Source organism: Manis javanica, chromosome 8 (assembly GCF_040802235.1).
Source record: "Manis javanica isolate MJ-LG chromosome 8, MJ_LKY, whole genome shotgun sequence".
In the NCBI taxonomy this organism is placed as follows: Eukaryota; Metazoa; Chordata; class Mammalia; order Pholidota; family Manidae; genus Manis; species Manis javanica.
Window position 1 is genome coordinate 54,052,724 of NC_133163.1, and position 24,618 is coordinate 54,077,341.

Below are 24,618 nucleotides of genomic sequence, written 5' to 3' on the forward strand. Positions count from 1 at the left end.
CCTGCAAAATTTCTACCCATCCTTAAAGATATAGCTCAGATGTCACACTTCATGAGAGCACTTTCCAGATCCCACCAAGCAGAGTTAAGTTTACCCTTCTCTCAGTTCGCACTGTACCTTGCATTTGTTTCTGCTGTGGTATTTGTAAATCATAGAAAAATATTGTACTTGTTTGTTTCCTTCATTGATTCTGGGTTCCTTGAGAAAAGAGACTATATCTTACTTAACTTTATATTACCAGTGCCTAGTGAGGAGCTTCAAAGATAACAGTAACTTGGCAAATGCTCATTAAATAAATGAGCAAATCAAAGTTTTATTAGCAACATGAATAGCAATTGTCCACAGAAAAATGATTTTGCATGAGACATGTTTATCAGAAGATCATTTCTTATATCTACTCTTAATAAAAGCATTGACTTGCAAATTCATCACTGTTAGAATTATGATAAACAAATTTAGAATCATTACATCTATTTATAGTACACTTTGGTTATTTGATAGCCTTAAACATCTGAGTAGCACTAAGCCCAGACTTAAGGAAAAAAAAAGTGTCTTCATTTGGAAAGATATTCTAAATGCATTTGTGCGATGAGCAAGGATAACTGAAACCATGAAACAGTAATGATTATTTCATTCTCTGTCTAAACAGAAGGTGAGGAGGGCTTTATAGGATAATGATATTAGGAAAAGGCAGACTTTCCTGTCTGAAATCTGAGAATCACAGAAGCGACAGTTGCTGGTGGAAAAAAAGGAGAGAAAATAGAGGAAGAGATAAGAAGCAAAGGTGATGATAAAATAGAGACTGTGTCAATGATTTTTTATATCATGTACCCCAACAGTCTTAGAAGGAATACAGAACAGATAAGTCAGAAGCTTGAACAGATTTTCTGCATGTGTTTATGTATGTGTTTGCACCCACCTGCACATTATAGTTCTGAAAATCCCAGTCCTTAAAATGGAATCCAGAAAACTACCATTTCCAGAATTATGCATTCATAGATAATGCTGGATAATAGAGGAAAATGGAGATTTTAATGTGGGAATTCTTTATGAACAGGATTGTGTTTTAAAACCCAGCTTTTTACACTTTTACTATATTCATAGATAAGTCCTAGGTAAGTATTTTCCTAGCTGAGTGATGGAATTCCGTGGCCCCTAAGGAATGTCTCTATTCAGATTCTATTTTGTCTAATGTGTCTTTTAGATCACTGGTTCTCAGTTGAGGTAGATTGACCTGGCTATAGGAGAAATTATAAAAAGGCTGTCTTAATATGTTCAGGCTGTTATAACATAAATACCACAGACTGCATGGCTTGAGCAAACAGTTATTCCTCACAGTTCTGGAGGCTGGGAAGTCTGAGATCAGGGTGACAGTAGACTTGGCGTCCAGTGAGGTCTCACTTCATGGTTCATCGATGGTTGACTTCTCACCATGTCCTCACATGGCGGAAGGGGCAGAGGAGCTTCAGGGCTCTCTTTATAAGGATGCCTAAGCACTTCCCAAAGGCCCCATCTTTGGGGTTAGGATTTTAATGTATGAATTTTGTGGGGAATACAAACATTTGGTCCATAACTGAGGCAAAGTTCATTTTTAGTACCACCTGCCTTTCTGATCCTCCCTGTCACTGAACCCAAAGTTTCCTGACATTGTCATTCACTCTGTCCCCCACGCTGAGCCCACTGGAGGACTTCCAGTCGTCACTGTCTTTTAGGGTCATTCCTGAGTGCAGCCGTGTTATGGCAGCAATATTTTTAGCAAAACGATTACATCAGGCTCATTAACCTGTGAACCAAACTCAGAGTTTCCCTCTCCTTCACTAGCTGGTAATAAGGAACCCCCACAAAGCCATAGGTATGAGTCGACAGACTAGAATCTCCCCAGCAGAGCTGGTCAGCATGGAGGTTTGCTCCACCACTGTGAGTAACTTTCTTGTACTTTCGGGAATGCTCAGGTCTGATCCTGAAAGTAGCCTTTCCATTGTGTTCTGAGTTGCTGCTCTGTCATTTCAACCTTATCACTTGGTGGCTGACAAAATGTAGCTTATTACGAGGATCTCCAATTGCACAGTGGCTTGATGTACCCTAGTCAGACACTTGGTCTCTCTTGCTCGGAACTGCCTTTATAATAGAGAACAGTTTTCTGTTGCGGACAGCATATTCTCCTTCTTTGACCACAGGGGTCTGTGCTATGTTCATCCTATTGGGGTTGGCCAGATAATTTATAGTTTCCTTATGGACCGTGGGTATTTCTGGTACCTTTGCATCTGTTGGGTCATGCAGTCAAAGTTTCAAGGCTGTTTATATCATAATTTGAACCTGCTGCTGAGCCATCTGTTGCTTTGGGTCTATTCAAAATTGGCAGCCTCCTTAGTTACTCAATAAATGATGTGGAATAATTTTACTAAGTGTGGTATAAAGTGTCTAAAATCCAAAGAGAAATACAAGTGCTGTGCCTCTTTCTTAGTGAAAGGAAGGCAAGATGTAGGAACTTATCCTCTATATGTTTTTTTACTTATCATTTTATTTTTTTGTTACTTATCTTTTACTATTTTATATACATTTATATACTTGTTCAAAGTTCTTCCTCAAAGGACCTGGTCTCCCCTTATATTTGTACACTTCCAAATAACCACAGGTCAGAGTCTTAGTAAATGTGATGTTATAGCATGCCGAAGATTATTATTACCCTACTTAGCCCTAAAAATGGGGTTATTGTTATCTCTGGCAGGCACATAGTCCAATTCTAGAATCCCTTCCTGAGAATCTGCTTTCTGGGATGTCTTCTGATACCTCCTTTCTTCGTTGGATTCTATGAGAAGCAGATGCCAAGCCAAGGGTTCATGTGCAAGTGATTTATTTGGAAGATGTAGGAAATACTGGTAGAGGACTGGGGAGGTGGTGGGGAAGAGAATACAGACAGTAAAGTGTACATAATCAAACCAGTTCCATTGTGGGTAATTGGAGTTAACTCCACTGAGGAAACCCTGGGGCTGGTGTAGGCCCCATGCTCAGGATTATCTCCCTGGAGGAGATACACCAACTTCCTTCAGTCATTAGCTGAGAGTTTCTGGGGCCAGAGGATCATTAAAACCCTAGAATTAAGGCCATAACCTTCTGGCCTGTTAGATGGGTGGGCAAAGTAGACTCTGGCATCCACAGATTGTCAGATCTTCAGTTGGAACTCAAGTTAATTCTGCTTAAGTAGGAAGGGCAAGAGGATACGGGCAGGGCACTGATAAAGTCTGTTTCAATGTCCAGTTATAACTACAGCATGAAGCTTTAGGACCTGTAAATTAAAGTTTGGAATGTGAAATATGATATCACTTTCATAAAAGCATGACATTCTAATGGGTAAAATTAAATCAATATAACATTATCTATTTCTCACCTTATGTAAAAAGTATCAACAGTACTACTGAATCCTTCATGAGCTATCAGGCCACTGTGGTTCCCTTTGGTTTTAGAAAGATCAGGAACATTTCACACTTGCTATAGTGAGTGATTAGGCCAACGAACTATGCAATATAGTTTACACAAGAGGTAGTATTGTAACACCATGCTGAATAAATGAATAGCCAAGATGGGCTAAATTGATGTAATCTTAGGGAAATTTAAGTTTATACTATTTCCACTACAATAAAAATTCTAGGAAAAGTTATGTCAAGCCTGTTAAAGTTTGCATACGTTAGGCTATCCTCTCATATAGTACTTTATTCATTTAAGAAGTTCTGAATTTCCTCAGTCTCCCATAACTGTCACTTTAAATTTAGTTTTACGATGTATAAACTGCTGTAATTATCTTTAACTATTTCTAAATATTATAGTATTCTTCTGAAAAATATTATTTTTATTCTTCCTGAGTTGCCAGGAACTTTTAAAGAATCAGAATTTATATTTTCTTCCAAGAAAAAGGCATTATAAAAAGCTTAGAAGTATTTGAGAGTTGTTTTTTGTCATAAATCTTCCACTCTCTTTCAAATGGTTTTATAAACACTCATTGTTTTTCTCAGTGATAAATATGAAAGTATTACATTGCTTCTACTTTAGGGGGCAAAGAAAATGGTCAATAGTTTCCATCTGAAACTCTCTAGAAAGATCTCATTTTATAATTACTATGTAATAGAGGGTTTTTAAACAAAAGATAAATTAAATCCTGAAGCAACTGGTATGTCATAAAGACATTTTAAACAAAAGATAAATTCAAATCTGCAAAAGAAGGTTAGTGAGCCTTTTGATTTCACCAGCTACTTGAATATTCAAGTATTATTTGGGAAAGCATGCAGTATTTCATTAATCTATTGCGTGTAGCTAAAAATACACATAATATAGTCTAAAATCTGTAATTTCAAATGTATAGCTTCATGAACAGAGTAACTTTGCTCCTGTTTAGAAGAGTTTAAAAATTTATCTGTGATTATATCGTTTTGGGAGTGAGGAAAGGAGGATCAGGGTCAGAATGTTGTTATGATTTTCTCTCTCTCAATAGAAGCCAAATTCAAAATGTTTAGGTTTAGAAACTGAATATTCCTGGTTATATTGTGAAATAAATTAGAGATGATTTGGTACAGGTTATCAGGACCCAGTCTTAATTCTGTCGTTAAACTTTGTGTTCCTATGCAAGTCAAAGCAGTGAGTCAATCGTGATTCTCTGAATTGGTCTGAAGAGTAAAGAAGCTGCAGAGGAACAAACCTTGTCTTGTAATGAAGTAGCCTTCGGGGGACCCAAAAGAGGCAGAGGAGAGAGAACTGCAGGAGATTCAGTCCTGGTCAGGAGTTAGGACCGTTCTGAGTTTTTAAAATCTCTTTCAAATGGTTTGAGACTGATACTGGACTCCACTCTTAGGACTTTCTTTTTATTACTTAAAATTTGTTGATTGATCTGAAATTTCATAAGCACATGTGTGTTTCTAAGTCCTTACTACTCAAAATGTGGCCCATAGACTAACAGCAATGACATCACTTTGGAGCTTGTTAGAAATGTAGAATTTTTTATCTGTGGAGTAAGAATTTTCATTTTAACATGATTTCCAGCTGATTTGTATGCACATTAATATTTGAGACATACTGGTCTGTGTCTCACTTTTTCTCTCACATTTCTCTTCTCCATTTTTTTTCTCTGTTACCTTCTATTTCTACTGGATTTTTTAAAAAAAAGTTTTAGCAAATATATTTTAGCTTTCCAAGGCAATTAAAAAAATTCTCTACTCCACTGGTATAGAGTCCTAATCTTTTTTAAAATTGAGATATAACTGACATATAGCATTGTATTAGGGTAAGGTATACAACCTAATAATTCAATATTTGTATATATTGCAAAGTGATCATGAGACAGGGACCGTGGGTGTCGGCAGAGTAGGGTGAGGGCCTCTGGAAAAAGCAAAGCAGGATATTTACAGTCAGAGCAGTGTAACAACAGGCAAGGAAACACCCTACCAAAATTCTGTATTAAACATTAAGCTCTAGAGTCATACTTCAGTAAGATCAGTTAATATTCCCTAGATAAAGGAAAGTAGCCCATGTTTTTTGTTATGCTAATCATTTGTAATCATGTGTAAGATTCACTTTAGCATGCTAAAAGGCCCAGGCCTATGTGCTGTCTTTCCTCCTTCAGATCTGATGAGGTCATTTGCAATCTGGGCAATTAATAATGGCAAGTAAGCCCAGCCATAAACAACATAGTAAAAGGCAGGAATGATTTCTTCTTAAAAATAAGATAACATTTTACATTGAGCGTTGACCCCCCTATACTGAATTTTATTGTTGTTAACAACCATTTGATCAATAAATATGAGAGATACCCTCTTAAAAAAATAAAATAAAATAAGATAACATTTTAATACCCAGGAAGTTAAGAAGTAAGATTCTTAACTTACTCTTAAGCAAATAGACAATACCTCAGCCCACCTTGGGGGCTGGGCAGGCGGCCTTGTTTGATATACTCCCAGATTAAGACACCAGTATCCCAGGGAGAAATCAGAGTAGGAAATTCCCTGTGTTTAGTTAATTCTAAATATTCAGAGACCACTTAACAAGTCCGCACCCCTAAGCCTTTTATTAGGTTCTCCCAAATCCTCAACTGCCTATAAAACCCCTAGACAATGCACAACTATGGGCTCTCTTGTCCCCTCCTGGCGTGAGACTGTATCTCTAAATAAAAGCCTCTCCCTGGCTCTCCTACCTTGAGTGTTTGCTAAGTCCATTCTTCAACTCCGCAAAAAGAACCGCAGCGTCAATGACCCAATACATCTAGTTAACGTCCATTCCCACACATAGTTACAAATTGTTTTCTTGTGAAGAGAATTTTTGTGATTGGCTCTCTGAGCAACTTTCAAATATAACTACAGTGCCATTAACTGTAGTCACCATATTGTAATTACAACCACATGACTACTGTATAACTGGAAGTTGTACCCTTTGACTCCTTTCAAACAATTAATCACCCTCATATCTTCCCACCCCACCTCAGCTCCTGCCTCTAGTAACTACCAATCTGTTCTCTGTATCTATGAGTTTAGGTTTTTTTAGATTCCACATATGAGTGAAGTTTGTTTTTCTTGTCTTTGTCTGATAAGACATGAAAGCAATCTATTCTAATCTTACAGTTACAGTATGTTTTCCATTCTTAGAATATTAGTATGTAAGTTAAGTTCTCTGTTTTTCTGAATAATCAATATCTTTGTGTCAGCTCTGTTTGTTTGCCTCAGTTTTTTGCTTTTTTGAGTTTTCCCCCCAAATATTGGAGATTCTTGATTGTGTACTCATATTCATAGAGAAGGTATAGGCTAAGTCTGTAAGTGCTGACTTTATACCCTTCGCATTAGGCAGAGAAGAACACCTGCAGGAATCATTTCCAAAAGGATAAGGGATTTACTCTAATGGGCCAGAGATAGAAGATCAGTTTCTTTGGAGCAGACGTTATGGCTTGTGACTGGAAATAAACACAGGATCTCTTAGTGGAGGGCTAGAGTGTTTGGAAAGGAGAGAAGGAAAGTAGGACAGGAGTAATTGTTCAAGCAGATTTATAAATCTTGCAGATTCAGCTCCTCTTTCCTGAGCTATCCCTTCTACCTCCTGGTTTGGCTCTTGGGTCTCTGCTGGGCTCACTTAGATGGACTACGGACCACCTTTACAGAGGCTTTGGTGAACTTTCTGGGTTGCTGCTTTCTCTTTCTACCTTCCAGAAAAATCATTAAGATTTCTGCTCAGTGAAAATTCTTTTTCCTATTATTAATGCTCTTAGGATTATTTTGTCATTTGTATTTTTTCATTATTATTTCATTGAAGATTTTAGAGATTGAGAGGTAGATAAGTACATTTGGTTCTTAATTCTTACCAGAAGATTAAATTTTATGATGGTGACAATGTTTTAATGAAGATTTTATTCTTTACAACTCATTGAGTAATTTTGTAGGAATTTTTCTAAAGATGCTAATAAGTTCTGCTTTTGACATAATTTTCAGATAATCACACTTACCAAGAGAGAAACTACAGCTGATCTTGACTAGAATATCAAACAACTGAAATAGAGTAAAATGATTTTGTTCACAGATCAGCATGCATGTGCACACACACACACACACACACACAAATTTCTGTGGGCAGGTGAGCATGCATATTGTAGTCAGGATAGTGATTGGCATGTGAGTATAATAAAATGATCATGTTTTGAATTTTTATTAAAAGAAGTGTAATTTTTATAATGTCTCAGAATAGATGTGCAACTTCTATTTTACAGCTTTTGAATTGGTTTATATATTTTTGACAGTCATTTTACATTTTTGGCATTATCATTTCTTTTTTCATTGAAAGTTGCATGAAAGTGGGCTATTTACTCTTTTCAAGATGAGTCACCCCAGCCCTACCTTATGCAAGACAGTGTTTTCTTCTATCTTGTGGTCAGTTCCCTGAGGTTCTTCCTTCTTTTCTTCATCATTCATGCTTTAGTGCTGTTCATGTGGGCTTTTTGTAAAAGCATCTGAGGACGCATCAGAGTGATTTGACTAGGGCTCCATCAGTTTCTTTCTTTACCTCTCTGCTTTTCTTTAAGTTTCCCATAGCAGAAATACCTACATCTATTGTGTCATCTACTTCACTTCTTCCTTTCTCTCCCCAGGTATCATTTTTTTGTTGTCAGTGACTAACATGATGCTTGGTTGTTAGGCTTCAGGTAGGGAAAAAAAAGCAATTCTGTTTCCTTGTATTAAAGCTGATGTTAAAGCCATCCTGAGTCTAGGCACAGCTAATGGTCCTCAAGAAACTACAGAATTATTTTATATGATATGTCTTAAATTAACTTTCAGTTATTTCTTGACTGTTTACTATGTCTAAGAACACTATGTTAGGTGCTGGGATTCAAAGCTGAATAAAGCCTACTTCCTATTCTCTTAAGGGTTTGTAATTAAGTTGTAATTAAGTGTGTGTGGGTTACGAAAATAAATATGTAATGTATATACTTCTGTTAGGAATTTAACTGTGGAAGCTCATCCAGAATAGTGCCATTACTTCTATTCTTGTATCCTTTTAGTTTTTAAAAATTTCTTTTTTCCCTTTTGCATTATAGTTGGTTTGAAACCTTGGGAGTTTCCCAAGTGAAATTTGAAACTGGTGTCCAATACATGGAGGGCAAGGAGAGGCCAAAGAAAGAAGCAGACCACTTCAGACTGGTAGGTGGTAGGTTTAAGGGGCAAGGGAACTTATATGAGCCTGTCTTGGGTGCTGCAGTATGGATAGATCTCTGCAATGCTCACAAGAATATTAAAGTTTATATAGAGGCCTAGTGGGATTTAGCCATGTACACAGTTCAACAGCATCTTACTCTCTCAAGACTATATTCTTGACACTGCCTCCTACTGTGGCAATGGTGGGCAAAAGTACATTCCAAAGAGAGGGGAGGGGTGAGGAGCCCCTTGACTGCCCAGGTCCAACAGTCCTCTTCATGAACTCCTTCCAACTGTAACAGCTGTAATGGGGGTTCAATAGTAGCCTCCATTCCAAACCAGTGGATGCTATCTTATGTGGGAAAAGGTTCTTTGCATATACAATTGAGTTAAGGATCTTGAGATAAAATCAGATTATCTTGGTGGGTCTTAATTGTACAGGCCCTTGGTGGGCCCTAAATTCACAAATGTCCTTATGAGAGAGAAGAAAAGACATAGACATGCAAAGGAGAAAGTGTGAAGGTAGAGGCAGAGATGGACTGATGGAGTCACAAGCCAAGGGAGCCAGAACCTGGAAGAAGCAAGGTAGGGCTTTCCTCTAGAGCCCCTGGAGGGGGTGTGGCCCTGCTCATTGCTTTTGGACATCGGTTTCCAGAACTGTGAGAGAACAAATTTCTGTTGTTTTAGGTCCACTAAGTTTGTGGTACTGTTATATGGCAGCCTCAGGAAACTAATACAACAAGGGAGAACATGACTAAGCTTTGTGGTTGAGAGTAGTTCCTCTGTGATATATTTTATCAATAAAAGAAGTCATCTAAATACCAAAAATTTCTGTGAGTTGATTTAGAGAGTTCAAAAGACAGTTATTTAGAGGGTTACATAAAAATAACATAGATAGGGGGCTGAGGTGAATTACCCGAGCAAGGGGAATTAGCCGAGGTTAGGAATGTAATGGTTAATTGTCTATCTTCTTTTTTTATGGAATTTCCATAATGATATTTTAGCTTTATTCCTTTAATGAATAATAAAGTCCAATTGGAATGCAAAAAAGTATATTGCTTGCAAATGCAGAGATTAAAAGTGAATTGATAACATTATGATGATGTTTAGACACAACATGTTAGCATTCGGGTGGGCTGAATTACTGAGAATTATTTAGATGTATATAATTGTATACAATTTTACATCTCTTGATAGCTTGTCCTAGAGTAAAACAGTCAAGAAGCTATAGCTGAAATAATCATATGAAAGATATTGGCTACAGAATAAAGTACTTGTAGCAAGGTGGCAAATATAACACTATTATCCAAATATGCAAGGAAAGTGGTAGCTCTGTTTTCTAGTATTTTTAATTGTAAAATATAACATGCATACAAAGAAACACATAAATATACACACAGCTTAATGAATCATCTTAAGATAGACCCAAGAACACCATTTTGGTCAAGAGAAAAATATTACCAGCACCCTAGAAGCCCCACTGGCCTTTCAATCTCCTAAATATTTATTCCTAAATAGTTGAGTTCTGGTTTGTTTGCTTATGAATTTTGTTTAAGTCAAATTATATACAGTGAAGTCCTTCAGTAAGGCTTCTTTTATTCAATGTTGTATTTGTTTGGTTCATCCATGTTTCTTGAGATTATTGCTCACTCATTTTCATTGCCATAGAGTGTGCCATTACTGGAATGTATTTGGGTTATTTGAAGTTTTAGGATTTTACAAATAATGCTGTAGGCATTCCTATATATGTGTTGTGGTGCACAAATGTACACCTTTGTATTGGGTGAATACTTAGGAGGGAAAATAGCTGAGTGTGTGTATCTTCAACTTTGGTTGAAAATGGAAAATTGATTCTCAAATTGGTTATATCAATCTGAAATCTGTAGACTTCCTGTGGTTAACATTCTCACCAAAACTTGGTATTACCCACCTTTTCTATTTTAGCTATTTCTAGTGGATGTGTAGTCATATGTCATTATGGTTTTAATTTTCATTTATATTATTTTATTACATATTTCCATATTTATTATTTAATGAGGCCAAGCACCTTTTCCTATGATTATTGGCCATTTAGATTTCCTCCTTGTGAATTGCCTTTTAAAAGTCTTCTGCCCATTAAAGAAATTGAATTTCTTTTTCTTTTTGATTTGTGGTATAAGTTTTTGCACATTTTGTCTGCCAGGTCTTTGGTAGTTTTTTGTGTTGCCAAAATGTTCTCCCACACCATGGCCTGCCTTTAATTTTATTAAAGGAATATTGGATGAACAGTTTTAATTTTAATATAGAGCAGTTTTTCATTCTTTTCCTTGATTATCAGTGGGTTTTTTTTGTCTAATTTAAATAGTCTTTTCCTAAAGTGAGTTAAGATGTTTGCTAATATTTTCTTCTATCCTAGAGCTGCCCAAGAGAAATGTGAAAACTACATGTGTAATATAAAAATTTCCACATTTAAGAAAGTAGAAGGAATCAGGTGAATCTAATTTTTTTTTTAGTGCTTGATAAATATTTAATGAATCTGGCTGCTACAGATTTTTTTTTTTTGAGAGGGCATCTCTCATATTTATTGATCAAATGGTTGTTAACAACAATACAATTCTGTATAGGGGACTCAATGGACAATCATTAATCAACCCCAAGCCTAACTCTCAACAGTCCCCAATCTTCTGAAGCATAATGAACAAGTTCTTACATGGTGAACAAGTTCTTACATAGTGAATAAGTTCTTACATGGTGAACAGTGCAAGGGCAGTCATATCACAGAAACTTTCGGCTTTGATCACGCATCATGAACTATAAACAATCAAGTCAGATATGATTATTCATTTGATTTTTATACTTGATTTATATGTGAATCCCACATTTTTCCCTTATTTTTTATTTTTATTTTTTAAATAAAATGCTGAAGTGGTAGGTAGATGCAAGATAAAGAAAGAAAGCATAATTTAGTGCTGTAAGAGGGCAAGTGTAGATGATCAGGTGTGTGCCTGTAGACTAAGTATTAATCCAAGCTAGACAAGGGCAACAAAACATCCACGGATGCAGAAGATTTCTCTCAAAACAGGGGAGGGGTGAGGTTCTAAGCCTCACCTCTGTTGATCCCCAATTTCTCACCTGATGGCCCCCCTGTGACTGTGCCTGTCTTAGGTTGTTCCTCCCCTTGAGGAATCTTACCCATCTCTGGCTAACCAGCCGTCTTCAGGTGAATTTAATTTTAATGATTTATTTTACCCAACATATCCCCAAATCATAATTTCAACATGCAATCAATGTAAAAAATGCTCAGTGAGATATATTACATTTAAAAAATCATACTAAATCTTCAAAATCTGTTGTATATTTTATCATTATAGTACATCTCAATTCATAGTTATCAATTTCAAAATTTCAACTGTTTATTTAGCTAGTGGTTATCATATTAGGCAACATAAATCTAGAATGTTTTGCCATCTGGAATTGATATTTGTGTGTAAAGCAATGTAGGGGTTATATGGATAATATGGTAATCTGATTGTTTCAGCTACATAAATTGAAGAGAACATCTTTCCCCACTACTCTGCAGTGCCCTCTTTGTCATAAATTTAATGTTCACATATGAGTAAGTTTATTTCTGGGCTTAACAAATGTTTATTTTCTGCAATGGACCTAATCTTTCTCCTGAACTGTACCATGCCAGCTGGTGAGGGTAAAAAGGAACAAACTGTAACTTTCCAACCAATTGAATATGAGTCTCTACCAGTTTAAACAGTATCTTTTAGGAAACTCCCTCTCTTTTGGTAACTGCTCAGCATCTCAGATTTCTTCCCATTCTTCTTACTTCTCTCCAAAATGGTGCCTGGATATGTGGGAGCATTAACATGCCCTTGTGGTGCTGGAGAGGAGATCTTGATCTGCCAATAGATCCTTTGCTAACCTTTGTGTCTTTTTGGGTCCTACTTCAGTATATACATTATGGTATAGTTCTTGGCCTCCTGGGCTGGAGTCTACTGATGTGTAGCAGACAAAATTACATTTTGTTTCCTTACATCAGGCAGTGCCTGGTCATCCTTACCGATTTGGTATCACTGTTGTTTACCTGAGCTGCAGTCCTTTCTGAGTCTGAGCCATGCTTTTCCTCCCTCCCTGCAGCCCATTGTTGTCCAGCTTACAGCCTCTGTAAAGGTCATACTGCTCATCCCCAGTGTGGTTGCATGAGAGCACCATGGACCCTCCACTCGGCTCCTTCCCCTGAGCTCTCAGTAACTCTGTGATCTCCTCTGTATCACCTAGCAGCCATGGAAGGCTAAGGAGTGCTTACTCTGGCCCTCTCTCTGCCTCTTTATGCATATCACTAATACAGTTAAGATGCAGCACCTGCATTGATGTGTGGCCATCCTGTATTCGAGTTTCCTCCTTGAGTTCCAAATGGGGTATACCGCACAAGATCCCTCAATTCTTCTAATGTACTTCCCCTCTGGAATTTTGTACTAGGTATATGGATCTGATGCTTTCTTCTATTTCTGTCTCCCTCTTCCTTTTTACTGCAATCCACAGGCGTCAGTGGGCAGGATTTCCTCCTGTGTGGTAGGGACAGTTTGTGTAGTGCAGCTTGAGTTATCTCTACTCATGTCTCAGAGACAGAGGTCTGGCTCTTGATATGTTAATTGGAGCTTAAAGAATTTCTGAAATGTTTCTCTTTAAACCAAGGCTAACTTTCAAGACCATTCTCTGGTTAGTGATTTAAAAATAATTTAATTTGACAGTCAACACTGAGCAGTGACTTTATTGTTCTAGCTGATGTCAGCCTTTTCTTGGACAGTGAGTCACAAGACAGGATGATTTACAGGATGTGAAAGTACATCTGAAAATATTTCTAAAAACGTTATCCCTGCTGAAAAAGAGGAAAGAAAAAAAACCCCTTCACTTTCCACATATGAGTTCCAAGGAAGTAAAAGTGAAAGCTAAAAGGGAATCCTTGGGAACAGAATTGTTAATATGTCATTTAAGTAAGGACACCTGCATGGGAATTCATTTTCTACATGAAAGCAGGTGCAAAGTTTTAAAGTCCTAAGGACACAAGGAAATCACCTATGCAAATATATCATGCTGATTTGATTATAGCAGAGGTAAATATCAAATTATGCTTAGGTATGAAATAACAACACATGGTCTGTGATCTGTTAAGAAACATTGCAATATTAAACATGATAACTTTAAAAAATCATGTTTGTTGTAAACCTTTAGAAAATACAGATAAAAATAAAAAAATTAAAACTACGCATAATCTCCATCAGCAGAGACTGATGTTCCATTCTTCTTTTTATTTTTAACAATTAAAGGAATGGTTGAGAGGGAGAACTGAAGGAAATAGGATAGCTCATTCAAAAAAGTGAAGAGCTGCTTGTAGGGGAAAAATAAGAGACATGACTAGCCTGTCCAGTGAAATTTGGAAATGTTTTGGTGGAAAGTTTACAGGATAGATGGGAAACAGATTTGGGGAGAAATTCTCATTTGTAAGAAGGAGAAGATAAAAGCCTGGGAAATGGGATTTTAAGCGTTTCTTTTGATTTCTAGTTTTAGTAATGTTGGACTTGGTTCTTTGGAAGAGCCCTTGCATTGAGGACTATTATAGAAGCTGCCCCACTCCCAGGTATATGTGTATTTAAACACATCACAATACTGTATTGCAGGTCTTCTCAATAAATGGTCCTGGGAAAACTGGATAGCCATGTGCAAAAGAATGAAACTAGACTACTATCTTATACCATACACAAAATTTAACTCAAAATGAATGCAGTACCTGAAACCTAGAAAATTCCTAGAAAAGATCGGTAGCTTCTTGACATTGGTCTTGCCAATGACTTTTTGGATCTAACTCCAAAAAAATGGCAACAAAACAAAAAATCAACCAGTGAGACTACATCACCTGAAAAGCTTTACACAGCAAAGGACACCATCAATAAAATATTTGTGAATCACATATCCAAAAAGGGGCTAATATCCAAACTATGTAAAGAATTCATATAGCTCAACACCAAAAAAATGCAGTCTATTTTAAAAAATGGACAGAGCACCTGAATAGATATTTTTTCAGAGAAGACATACAGATGGCCAACAGACAAATGAAAAGATGCTCAACATCACTAATCACCAGGGAAATGCAAACCAAAACCACAATGAGATTTCACTTCACATCTGTCAGAATGGTTTCCATTAAAGACAAGAAATAACAATTGCTGGGCTGAGGATGCGGAGAAAGGGAAACCCTCATGTGTTGTTGGTGGAATTGTAAATTTGTATAGCCACTATGGAAGACAAAATGGAGGCCCCTCACAAAATTAAAAATGAAAGTACCACATGATCCAGCAATTCTGCGTTTTGATATTCACCTGAAGAAAACAGACAGACTAATTTGAGAAGATATGTGCAGCCCTATGTTCAGTCCAACCTTATTTATGATAGCCAAGATATGGAAGCATCCTAACTATACAGTGACAGATGGATAAAGAAAAAGTGGTACACACACACTCTCAATGGAATACAACTCAGGTATAAAAATGAATGAAATCTTGCCATTGCGACAACATGCGTTGACCTAGAAGATATTATGCTAAGTGAAATAAGTCAGATAGAGAAAGACAAGTACAAGATGATTTCACTTACATGTGGAATCTAAAAAACAAAACAAATGAACAAAACAAAACAGAAATAGACTCATAAATGCAGAGAGTAAGTTGGTAGTTGACAGAGGGGAAAGTTGGGTGGGGGAATGGATGAAACCTGAAGGGCATTAAGTGGTTCAAACTTCTGGTTACAAAATAAGTAAGCCATAGGTGTATAAAGTACAGCATCGGAAATATAATAAATAATATAACAACTATGTATGGTGATAGGTGGTAACTAGATTTACCTTGGTGATCATTTTGTAATATATTTAAACATTGAATCACTGTTTTACACCTGAAACTAATATAATATTGTATTTTGACTATACTTCAATTAAAAAAAAAGAAAATAGGAGACTTCTACTTCTGGCAGCACTAGAGACTACTTCAAGTGGCCCTTCAATTATAAAACAACTAGGTCCTTTTTAATACTCATTAATGTATTTCTAGGTATGTAGAAAGTAAGTGAAATCATTAAGGGTGGTTTTTCTTGCTCTTTCTCATACATACATGATGTACTAACACACCTACTATGTCATGCACACGCACACACAATTCAGAGCCAAAGACAGTGAACTTTAAAGAGAATGAAAAGTCATGATTTTCCAGAAACAGTAGCTGACAATTTAAGCAAATAGGAAACTGTGGGAAACTGAGCTTGAAAGTTCAAGACTTAATCCTGGGATCCTCTAAAGTGTCTAAAATACTACTAGCTGTGTAACATCCCCTAACTTTCTATAGAAGCAATATGAAATATTTGCTGGAGGAAAAGATCACCACTGCAATCTCTCAGGATTTCCACAGATGAAATGAAACACATATGAACTCATAACCAATAATCAACAACTACACGAGGAATTAAGTGATCAAGAGGGAAAGAAGAAATTGTTGAACATTATATTTGGACCTTCGAAGAAAACATATGGAAATTGTAAAATATCAAATATAAATAATTGTGTGCAATGTTTGAAAAAACAACATTGAAATCATGAAAATGAGCAATCAACAAGAAATTGTCAAAAATAATCAGGTAGATTTGCAAAAGTTGCCAAATAGAACTTTTAGGAATATAAAAATAATGAAAATTAAAAACTGAAAGGTTATGTTAAAGAGCAAATTAGATTCAGCAGAAAAGAGATAATAGACAAAAAGTGTGATTATCTCAAGTAAATGCAGAAAAGACATTTAATAAAATTCAATATCTGTTCATCATTAAAAAGAAAACTCTTTGAAAACTGGAAAAGAAAGAAACATTCTTAATCTGATGAAAATAAGTTACAAAACTCTGAAGCATTCCCTTTAAAATCACTTTTTTTTTAAAAGAGAAAGGATGCCCTTTATCACTTTTTCTTTAAGACGTTTGAGAGAAAATATAGAGGACATCCTAGTTGCCTGAGGATAGGGAAGGATTTCTTTAAAAGCACAGAAAAGGTATTCATATAAAAAAAATAAATATAACTGCAGTATAATTTAAAAATTTTATTCGTCTAAAGACATCAAAGACAAAGAAAAGCAAACTGCAAAGTGGAAGAAGATATTTGTAACATATATAACTGAAAAAGAATTAACATAAAGAACTTCTAAAATTAATAGGAAAATGACAGAAAACAATAGAAAAATGGGCAAAGGATATGAACAAGCATTTAACTAAAGAAGAAATACAACTGGATATAAGCAAGTAGAAAATAAAACTGCTTACCTTTAATAAGAAAAAAATGTAATGAAGACATGAGATATGACTTTAAATCCACTGAATTAGCAAAAATTAAGAACTCTGACAATATGAGGTGTTGGAAAGGTTGTAAATCAACAGAAATTTTTGTGTATTTTAAAAGAAAAATTGTAGGAAAAATTTGACACAATGTGTGATTTTTTTTTTTCTTAAGAAGATTTACTTGCAACAGACTGTTGAAAAATTAGCAAACCAAGATCACCTTAATCCAATTACAGGGAATGAGATGATTCAAATCTGAACTATAGTTCTTGCAAGGACCAGCATGTTTCTCATTTCCTCTTATTTCCAGAGTAAAGTCTTTCAAGGTCCGAACTCAGTGTGTAGAAGGATCATCAGGGCCCCAACTTGGCTAACCCTAAACATCAATTTTAGCCCCCCATCTCTGTGAAAAGATCAAAGCTGCTGTTTCTATTCCCTTTTTCTTGAGTAAGGAGAATCCCTTTGGGTAAAAGTGGCCCTGAATTTCTTACTCGCCTCTCTGGGTTATATTTTCTCCCAGATTTTAGCCCTGTCATTCTTCACAACTCTTGAAAGCTTTCTGATTAAAAAAAAGTATGTTTATCTGTTTGTTGTTGAGGTATAAGTGACATAACATTATATTCCTTTCAGGTGTATAGGAAAAATACACTTGAAGAATAATGAGTCGTCATTTGTATCTACTGCAGAATGATCACCATAGAAGTCTAGTTACCATACATCACTACACAAAGTTACACATTTTTTCTTGTGATGAGAACTTTTAAGACTTACTTTTAGGCAACTTTCAAATATGCACTGCATCATTATTGACTATAGTTACTATCCTGTTTATTACATCAACCTGACTTACTTATTTTATAATAGGAAGTTTACACCTTTTCACCATCTTCCCCCATTTTGTCCATCTCTCAGTGCCCCTCCCCTGTTGTCAACCACCATTCTGTTCTCTGTATGTGTGAGTTTGGAGTTTGATTTTGCTCTTTTGTTTTGTCTTTTAGATTTCACATATAACTGAAATCATCTGGTATTTGTCTTTCTTTATCTGATTTATTTCACTTAGCATAATACCCTCTAGGTCAACCCATGTTGTCACAGTGAAGATTTTATTCATTTTTACAGCTGAGTTGTGTTCCATTGTGTGTGTGTGTGTGTGTGTGTGTGTGTGTGTGTGTGTGTGTGTGCTACTCTTTTATCCATCTGTCATTTGACAATTATGTTGTTTCCATATCTTGGCTATCATATGTAATACTACACTGAACATAGGGGTGAACGTATCTTTTCCAATTAGTCTGTTTGTTTTCTTCAGGTGAATACCAAGATGTAGAATTGCTGTATTATATAGTATTTCTATTTTTAATTTTGTGAGGAGCCTCCATATTATTTTCCACAGTGGCTACACAAATTTACAATTTCACCAACAATTCCTAAGGGTTTCCCTTTCTCTGCATCCTCACCAACAATTGTTATTTGTTGTCTTTGATGGTAGTGTAGGGGTCCAGGGGCTGCCTTTGAGGTTTTGGGACAATGCGAAGAGCAAAGAAGGCAGTGGGAGTCATCACGGAGGGTGTTCAAAGAGGCCACTTTATTCTGCATAAAGCTGTACTTCTCAAACCGCTTTATTCTTCCTTCCCAGGATTGCTTTTGCTATTCGGGGTCTTTTGTGGCTCCATAAGAATTTTAGAACTATTTGCTCTAGTTCACTGAAGAATGCTGTTGGTATTTTGATAGGGATTCAATCTGTAGATTGCTTTAGGCAGGATGGCCATTTTAACAATATTATTTCTTCCTATCCATGAGCATGGAGTGTGTTTCCATTTATTGGTATCTTCTTTAATTTCTCTCATGAGTGTCTTGTAGTTTTCAGGGTATAGATCTTTCACTTCCTTGATTAGGTTTATTCCTAAGTATTTTATTCTTTTTGATGCAACTATGAATGGAATTGTTTTCCTGATTTGTCTTTCTGCTAGTTCATTGTTAGTGTGTAGGAATGCAACAGATTTCTGTGTATTAATTTCATATCCTGCAACTTTGCTGAATTCAGATATTAGATCTAGTAGTTTTGGAGTGGATTCTTTAGGGTTTTTTATGTACAATATCATGTCATCTGCAAACAGGGACAGTTGAACTTCTTCCTTGCCAATCTGGATGTCTTTTATTTCTTTGTGTTGTCTGATTGCCATGGTTAGGACCTCCAGAACTATGCTCAATAAAAGTGGGGAGAATGGACCTTCTTGTCTTGTTCCCGATCTTAATAGAGAAGCTTTCAGCTTCTCTATTAAGTATTATGTGGGCTGTGGGTTTGTCATATATGGCCTTGATTATATTGAGGTACTTGCCCTCTATACCCATTTTGTTGAGAGTTTTTATCATGAATGGATGTTGAATTTTGTTGAATGCTTTTCAGTATCTATGGAGATGATCATGTGGTTTTTGTCCTTTTTGTTGATGTGGTGGATAATGTTGATGGATTTTCGAATGTTGAACCATCCTTGCATCCCTGAGATGAATCCCACTTGATCATGGTATGTGATCCTCTTGATGTATTTTTGAATTCGGTTTGCTAGTATTATGAGTATTTTTGCATCTATGTTCATCAAGGGTATTGGTCTGTAATTTTCATTTTTTGGGGTGTCTTTGCCTGGTTTTGGTATTAGCTCTGTCCATTTTTTAATTGACTATGTTTTGGTGTTGAGTTGCATGAATTCTTTATTTATTAACTCCTTTTTGGATATGTGATTTGCAAATATTTTGTTGATGGTGTTCTTTGGAGTGTAAAGCTTTTCAGTTGATGTCTCACTTGTTGATTTTTTGCTTTTGTTGCCTTTGTTTTATTTTTTTCTGTTTTTGAGTTTTAAGAGTTCTTTGTGTATTTTGGATAGCTGTCCTTTATGAGATGTGTCTTTTGCAAATAGTTTCTTCCAGTCTGGGACTTGTCTTCAAGTTCTTTTCATACTGTGTTTCACAGAGCTGATATTTTTAATTTTAATGAAGTCCAGCTTATCAGTTATTTATTTCATGGGTCATGTGTTTGGGGGTGTATAGAAAAAGACATCAATGTACTCAAGTTCCTCCAGGTTTTCCACTATGTTATCTTCCAGGATTTTTTTAGTTTTGTGTTTTGCATTTAGGTGTATGATCCATTTTGAGTTAATTTTTGTGAGGGGCATACCTTCCTTTCTTCATATTCTTATTCATAGCTGCTAGTTTCTCACCATTGTCTTTTGTCTTCTTGAAGCCCTTTTTTGTCTTTATGATTTACCTGTTTATCCTTCTCTTCCATAAAGAATTTTATGAAAATTCTGGCATAGAGCTTTTTCTTCTGAATTTTATTAGTACCTGTATAAATATGAAATACCACCAAGAATGCATGAGTGCACTCTAGGACCATATATTTGGCTCCCTACTAGTATTTTTGTATGATATCTTGTATGTATTTCAGTTTCCTAAGTAGAAAGTATGATCCTAGAAGGTAGGCTAGTCAACTTGAGTATATGCATTTCAACCATTCCTTGAAATATTCAAAGGTGCCATCTATTTCCTAACCTAGCTGACTCTCTTCACTGCCACTATTATAACAATTATTCTATTGCCTTTGATGACTTAATTTTCACAAGGAGGTAAGAGAAAGGAATATCTTAATAGGCTGGGTATTTGTTGAGTGCCTTTCCCATGGAAAATATTTTGCTAGGTTGTGTTGGAGCAGATGGGCAGTCGGGGGAATAAATGTGGTGTCTGTTGCTTTAGGGACCCAGAGTCTAGAGGGAGAAGACCATGTTTACCAAGAATGGGAAACTGTTATCAGTTGTAGCACAAGTTAGTGGTGTTGGTTGGGATCATGCATGAATAAGAAAAAGAGTCATAAATACTTGTTCCAAAGGACTGATATTTCTATGACTGCAGATGAAGGAGTTGGATATATGAGCAAACATTAGCCTCTGTGTTACTTACTTTGTAAATCACTTCTAAAATGATTAGTAATATTAAAATAACAAGCAATATAACATCTATAAAATTATACACATATTATGAGACCTATGGAAATTTTTCAAATGTAGTGTCTTCTTGAGGCAAGAAAAGAAGTAGACTGACTTCCTGCATTGTTGATTGATATAAAGGGAATTCAGTTGTGTGACATCCAGATGCCTTCACTTGGTAATTGCTTCAGGGGACACCTTCTAACAGGTTCTTTGGGATGGGCAGTGGAGATAAGGAGAGAAAGGGAAGGCTGAGGGAGCTGCACACATGAATAGGATACCAGGAGCACATTCAAATGATGTTATGTTTAATTGAAATTTAGAAGAAGGGGTGCTTTTTATTATTCTCTTGGCTTTATTGCATTGTAATAAAAACTGACAAGTTGCTGGGATAAGAGGACAAAACCACTAGAATATTATCACCTGAAGGTATCTTGCCGGATGTCCTTTTGATTAAGTGTGGAGTGAGAGAATAAAGCAGCCAGCAGTAAAGTCATTTTTAATGTAGAGCTTTCAGCCATTGATCAAACTAAAAATAAATTCTGAGAAGGTAAAACAACAAACAACAGCAACGTTATGATAAAATTACGGCTACATGAAAGTGGAAATGAAGAACAGGTTTTGAGTACTGTTTTTGCATGAAAAGAAAGCAACACTAATAATTTCACATGTTACTAGAAGATGTTTATTCAAGGAAACTCAGATTTTTAATTCCTATCCTTGTTTGGGGAACCAGCTCGTATAATAACACTCTTGTCCATAGCTCAGCTATGGCTCACTAGACTGGAAGCTCTCTGTTTCAGGGATAATAATTTCTGTTTTTTGTTCACTCTTGTGCCTTCAGTACCCAGTGGAATGCTTGACAGGTAGGAAGTCTTTAAAAAGATTTTGGAAAGAATGAATGTTTAGCTGTCTGTGAGTTTGCTTGAAGCAAGAAATTAGGGCAAAGAATTTTATAAGACTTCAAAAAATTGTCATGAAATTAATGCCATAAGACACACGTTTTATTACTTGGAAAATGAAGTTATCTCTGTGTTTAATCTTAATTCATCTATAAAGTCAATGGCCTATGTTTTTTATGTTTATTTCCATATCAGAAAAGAAGCAGCAGCCCATTTAAATTGGTAAAAAGAGACTATTGGTAGACATTTGATAGTTGTTCCTCTCCTGCTTCCTTGTTAACCAGACCTCAGTGTTTTTATCCTCACCGAGCAGATCCTCCTGGGCAGGTGAATCCGATCATGCTTGTCTGGTCACAGAGGTCACCCCTTAGCAGCGCAATCCTGGGAGGGCGCTGTGATGATGGACCGCGGCACTTACTGATGGACTTCCGGGAGAATATTCTGTCTTTAAAATGGGACACATGACAGAGAAATCACAAATTGTACCTTTACTTGATGTTGTCTATGTGTGATAGGTATCTGACAGGGGCCACGTCGGATCTGTAAAGGGAAAGCCAAGAGAATTGCAAAGAAGTTGACTGACCTGGAGCTATTTGCTGAACCAGTGAATTTATAAACCCTTGAGATCATCTCAAGGTTTCTCCGTTGGTGAGATAAGAAGTCTCCTTTAAGTCACACTTTGCTGGGTCCTGTTTCTTGCAGCTGAAAGCATCCTTCCTGGTTTAGAAAGGTAAGTGACAGCAGAAAGAAGAGAATTATAGACATAGAATGGGCCTGAGAGACTCCAACTCTGCCTTTACTGTAACTCCTGTGAATCCTGTGCATCACAGTTGATAATCTGATAGTGAGAAGTCAGAAAAATGCATAGAACAATTATAATTACTAGCAAAGAATGGTATTCTGGGGCCACTGGTAGAAGCAAATATTCATATGTAGTTCAGTGGGCCCAGAGGGCATCTTCTTCATAAAACATTCTAAGTCAGTAAAGAGCAAATCATTTTCCATCCATTTTGGTTAATAAGGCAAGAAATAGCTCTAGAAAGATTTCCATTCTTGGTGCTAAAAAATTTGCTTTTTAAATCTATAAACCTAACTCTTTAAAATAAGTGTTTTCTGAGGGTGAGATACTTGAGAATTAACTGCATTACATAGTTTTCTAAACGGAATTCAAATGCAAATGTAATGTATTGGAAACCACCAACTTCTGAAAGTCTGTTCACACAATGAAATTCTGTGTTAGTTGTTTGGCACTTGGAGTGAATATGCCTGCAGATATCAGGATATCAATAGTACATAGTTTTCATAAGGAAGGCTTTAAGGAATTTCACATTTTTCCCATTTGGATTTTGGAAAAAAATGTTTTACATATATTTGACAATCAAACCTTTTTCTTTAGACAAAATTATAGATCATTTTGAGAAGGATGTTCAATAATTTTTGTGATAACAAAGTTACCATAGGCATGGATACAGAAGATTAAAAAAAAATCTCCCAAATTGATCTGAGCAGAGACATCCTTGAACTTCTCATATATGTCTAAGGTAGTTTGGAACCCTTAATAGATCATCCCTACCCATTCCTGGAAGTGACAAGTGCTGTTAAAAGGATATTCAGGTAGGCAGAGAGGATTAAGGGAGCATTCCATTCCAAACTCATTGTCTCCTCTCTCCATCCATACCTTCTGTTCTGATCTGATATTTTCAGTCACAACTGGCCTCTGCCTATGTTCCTGGTCCTCATATTCTCATGCCTGAACAAGATTGCCTAGACATATTCTCTTGATACACCTTGGGTCTACACTCTGACCCTCTGGCCAATACACTTCACTGTGAATGTGGCCTAGTCCTCCAGATTCTAGCTCAGATCAGCAACAGGGTCCTTAAAATATCAACCATTATTTATGGTAATTGAAACAACTTTACTTCTCAATGAAAATATTTCATTTCTTCATTCTCTTGAGAAGGATGTTTACCAAGGGCTAATAGTAATAGAAATAGCAATGAAAACAGCTATAGTCTCCTCAATATCTTGTGCTATTAGTTGCCTATCATAGCTAGAAGACAAATTTATTATATCTATGATCTTTCTTTGCACTATTAAGCAAAATTCATTCTTGGAAATCATTTTTTTTTTTCATTTAAAATACAGGTTCTTTTAGCAAGAAAAGAGAAGGAAGAGGTTTGGCTGCCAAGAGAATGTACTAAAACTTGCAAGTTGTGGCTTCTTTGTCCTGTACCAGGGGAGATATAGGAAATATATCTTAAGAGTGAAAATGATTTCTTCTTAAAAGACAACATGCTTATTTTTATTAGTAATAGTTGTAAATGAAAGTGGCCAAGATATCGAGTAGTAATTGAATACGTGGGAAATTTTGCAACTTGGAACAGAACCTGGATTCCTACATTATCCTGTGATTTTTGTTGTGTGCTTAATAAGGAAAAAACAAAGATACTGGCATTCACCTGTTTTAGCATGTTGGTAAATTATTTCACTGGATCAATAATAGAGGTAATCAAGGTGGCATTTAAATTAATTAAGCTTTCTTTGAGTTTAAATTAGGCAATGTATTTTGTTTACTAGAGAAACAATGTTTAAATGAGATTTAAAAAACTTTGCTTTTCTGATTGATGAATTTTATGAAAATGTGCACATATCATTTCTAACAGGGTTCAGAATACAGAAGTCCATTTCAAAATGATAATTAGAGTTGTTACATAAACAAAGATAAAG

The 24,618-nt window shown here is 36.0% G+C and overlaps 1 long non-coding RNA gene across 1 annotated transcript in view; it reads left to right on the forward strand.

Annotated features, from left to right (window-relative positions):
* Nucleotides 1-24,338, forward strand: part of LOC140843262 (uncharacterized) — an 82,878-nt gene extending 58,540 nt beyond the window's left edge. Inside the window, exons 2-5 of the long non-coding RNA XR_012120874.1 lie at nucleotides 8,561-8,663; nucleotides 11,053-11,127; nucleotides 22,404-22,618; nucleotides 24,037-24,338. This is a non-coding gene — a long non-coding RNA (uncharacterized lncRNA). The remainder of the gene's footprint in view (nucleotides 1-8,560; nucleotides 8,664-11,052; nucleotides 11,128-22,403; nucleotides 22,619-24,036) is intronic.
* The last annotated feature ends 280 nt before the right edge of the window (nucleotides 24,339-24,618 follow it).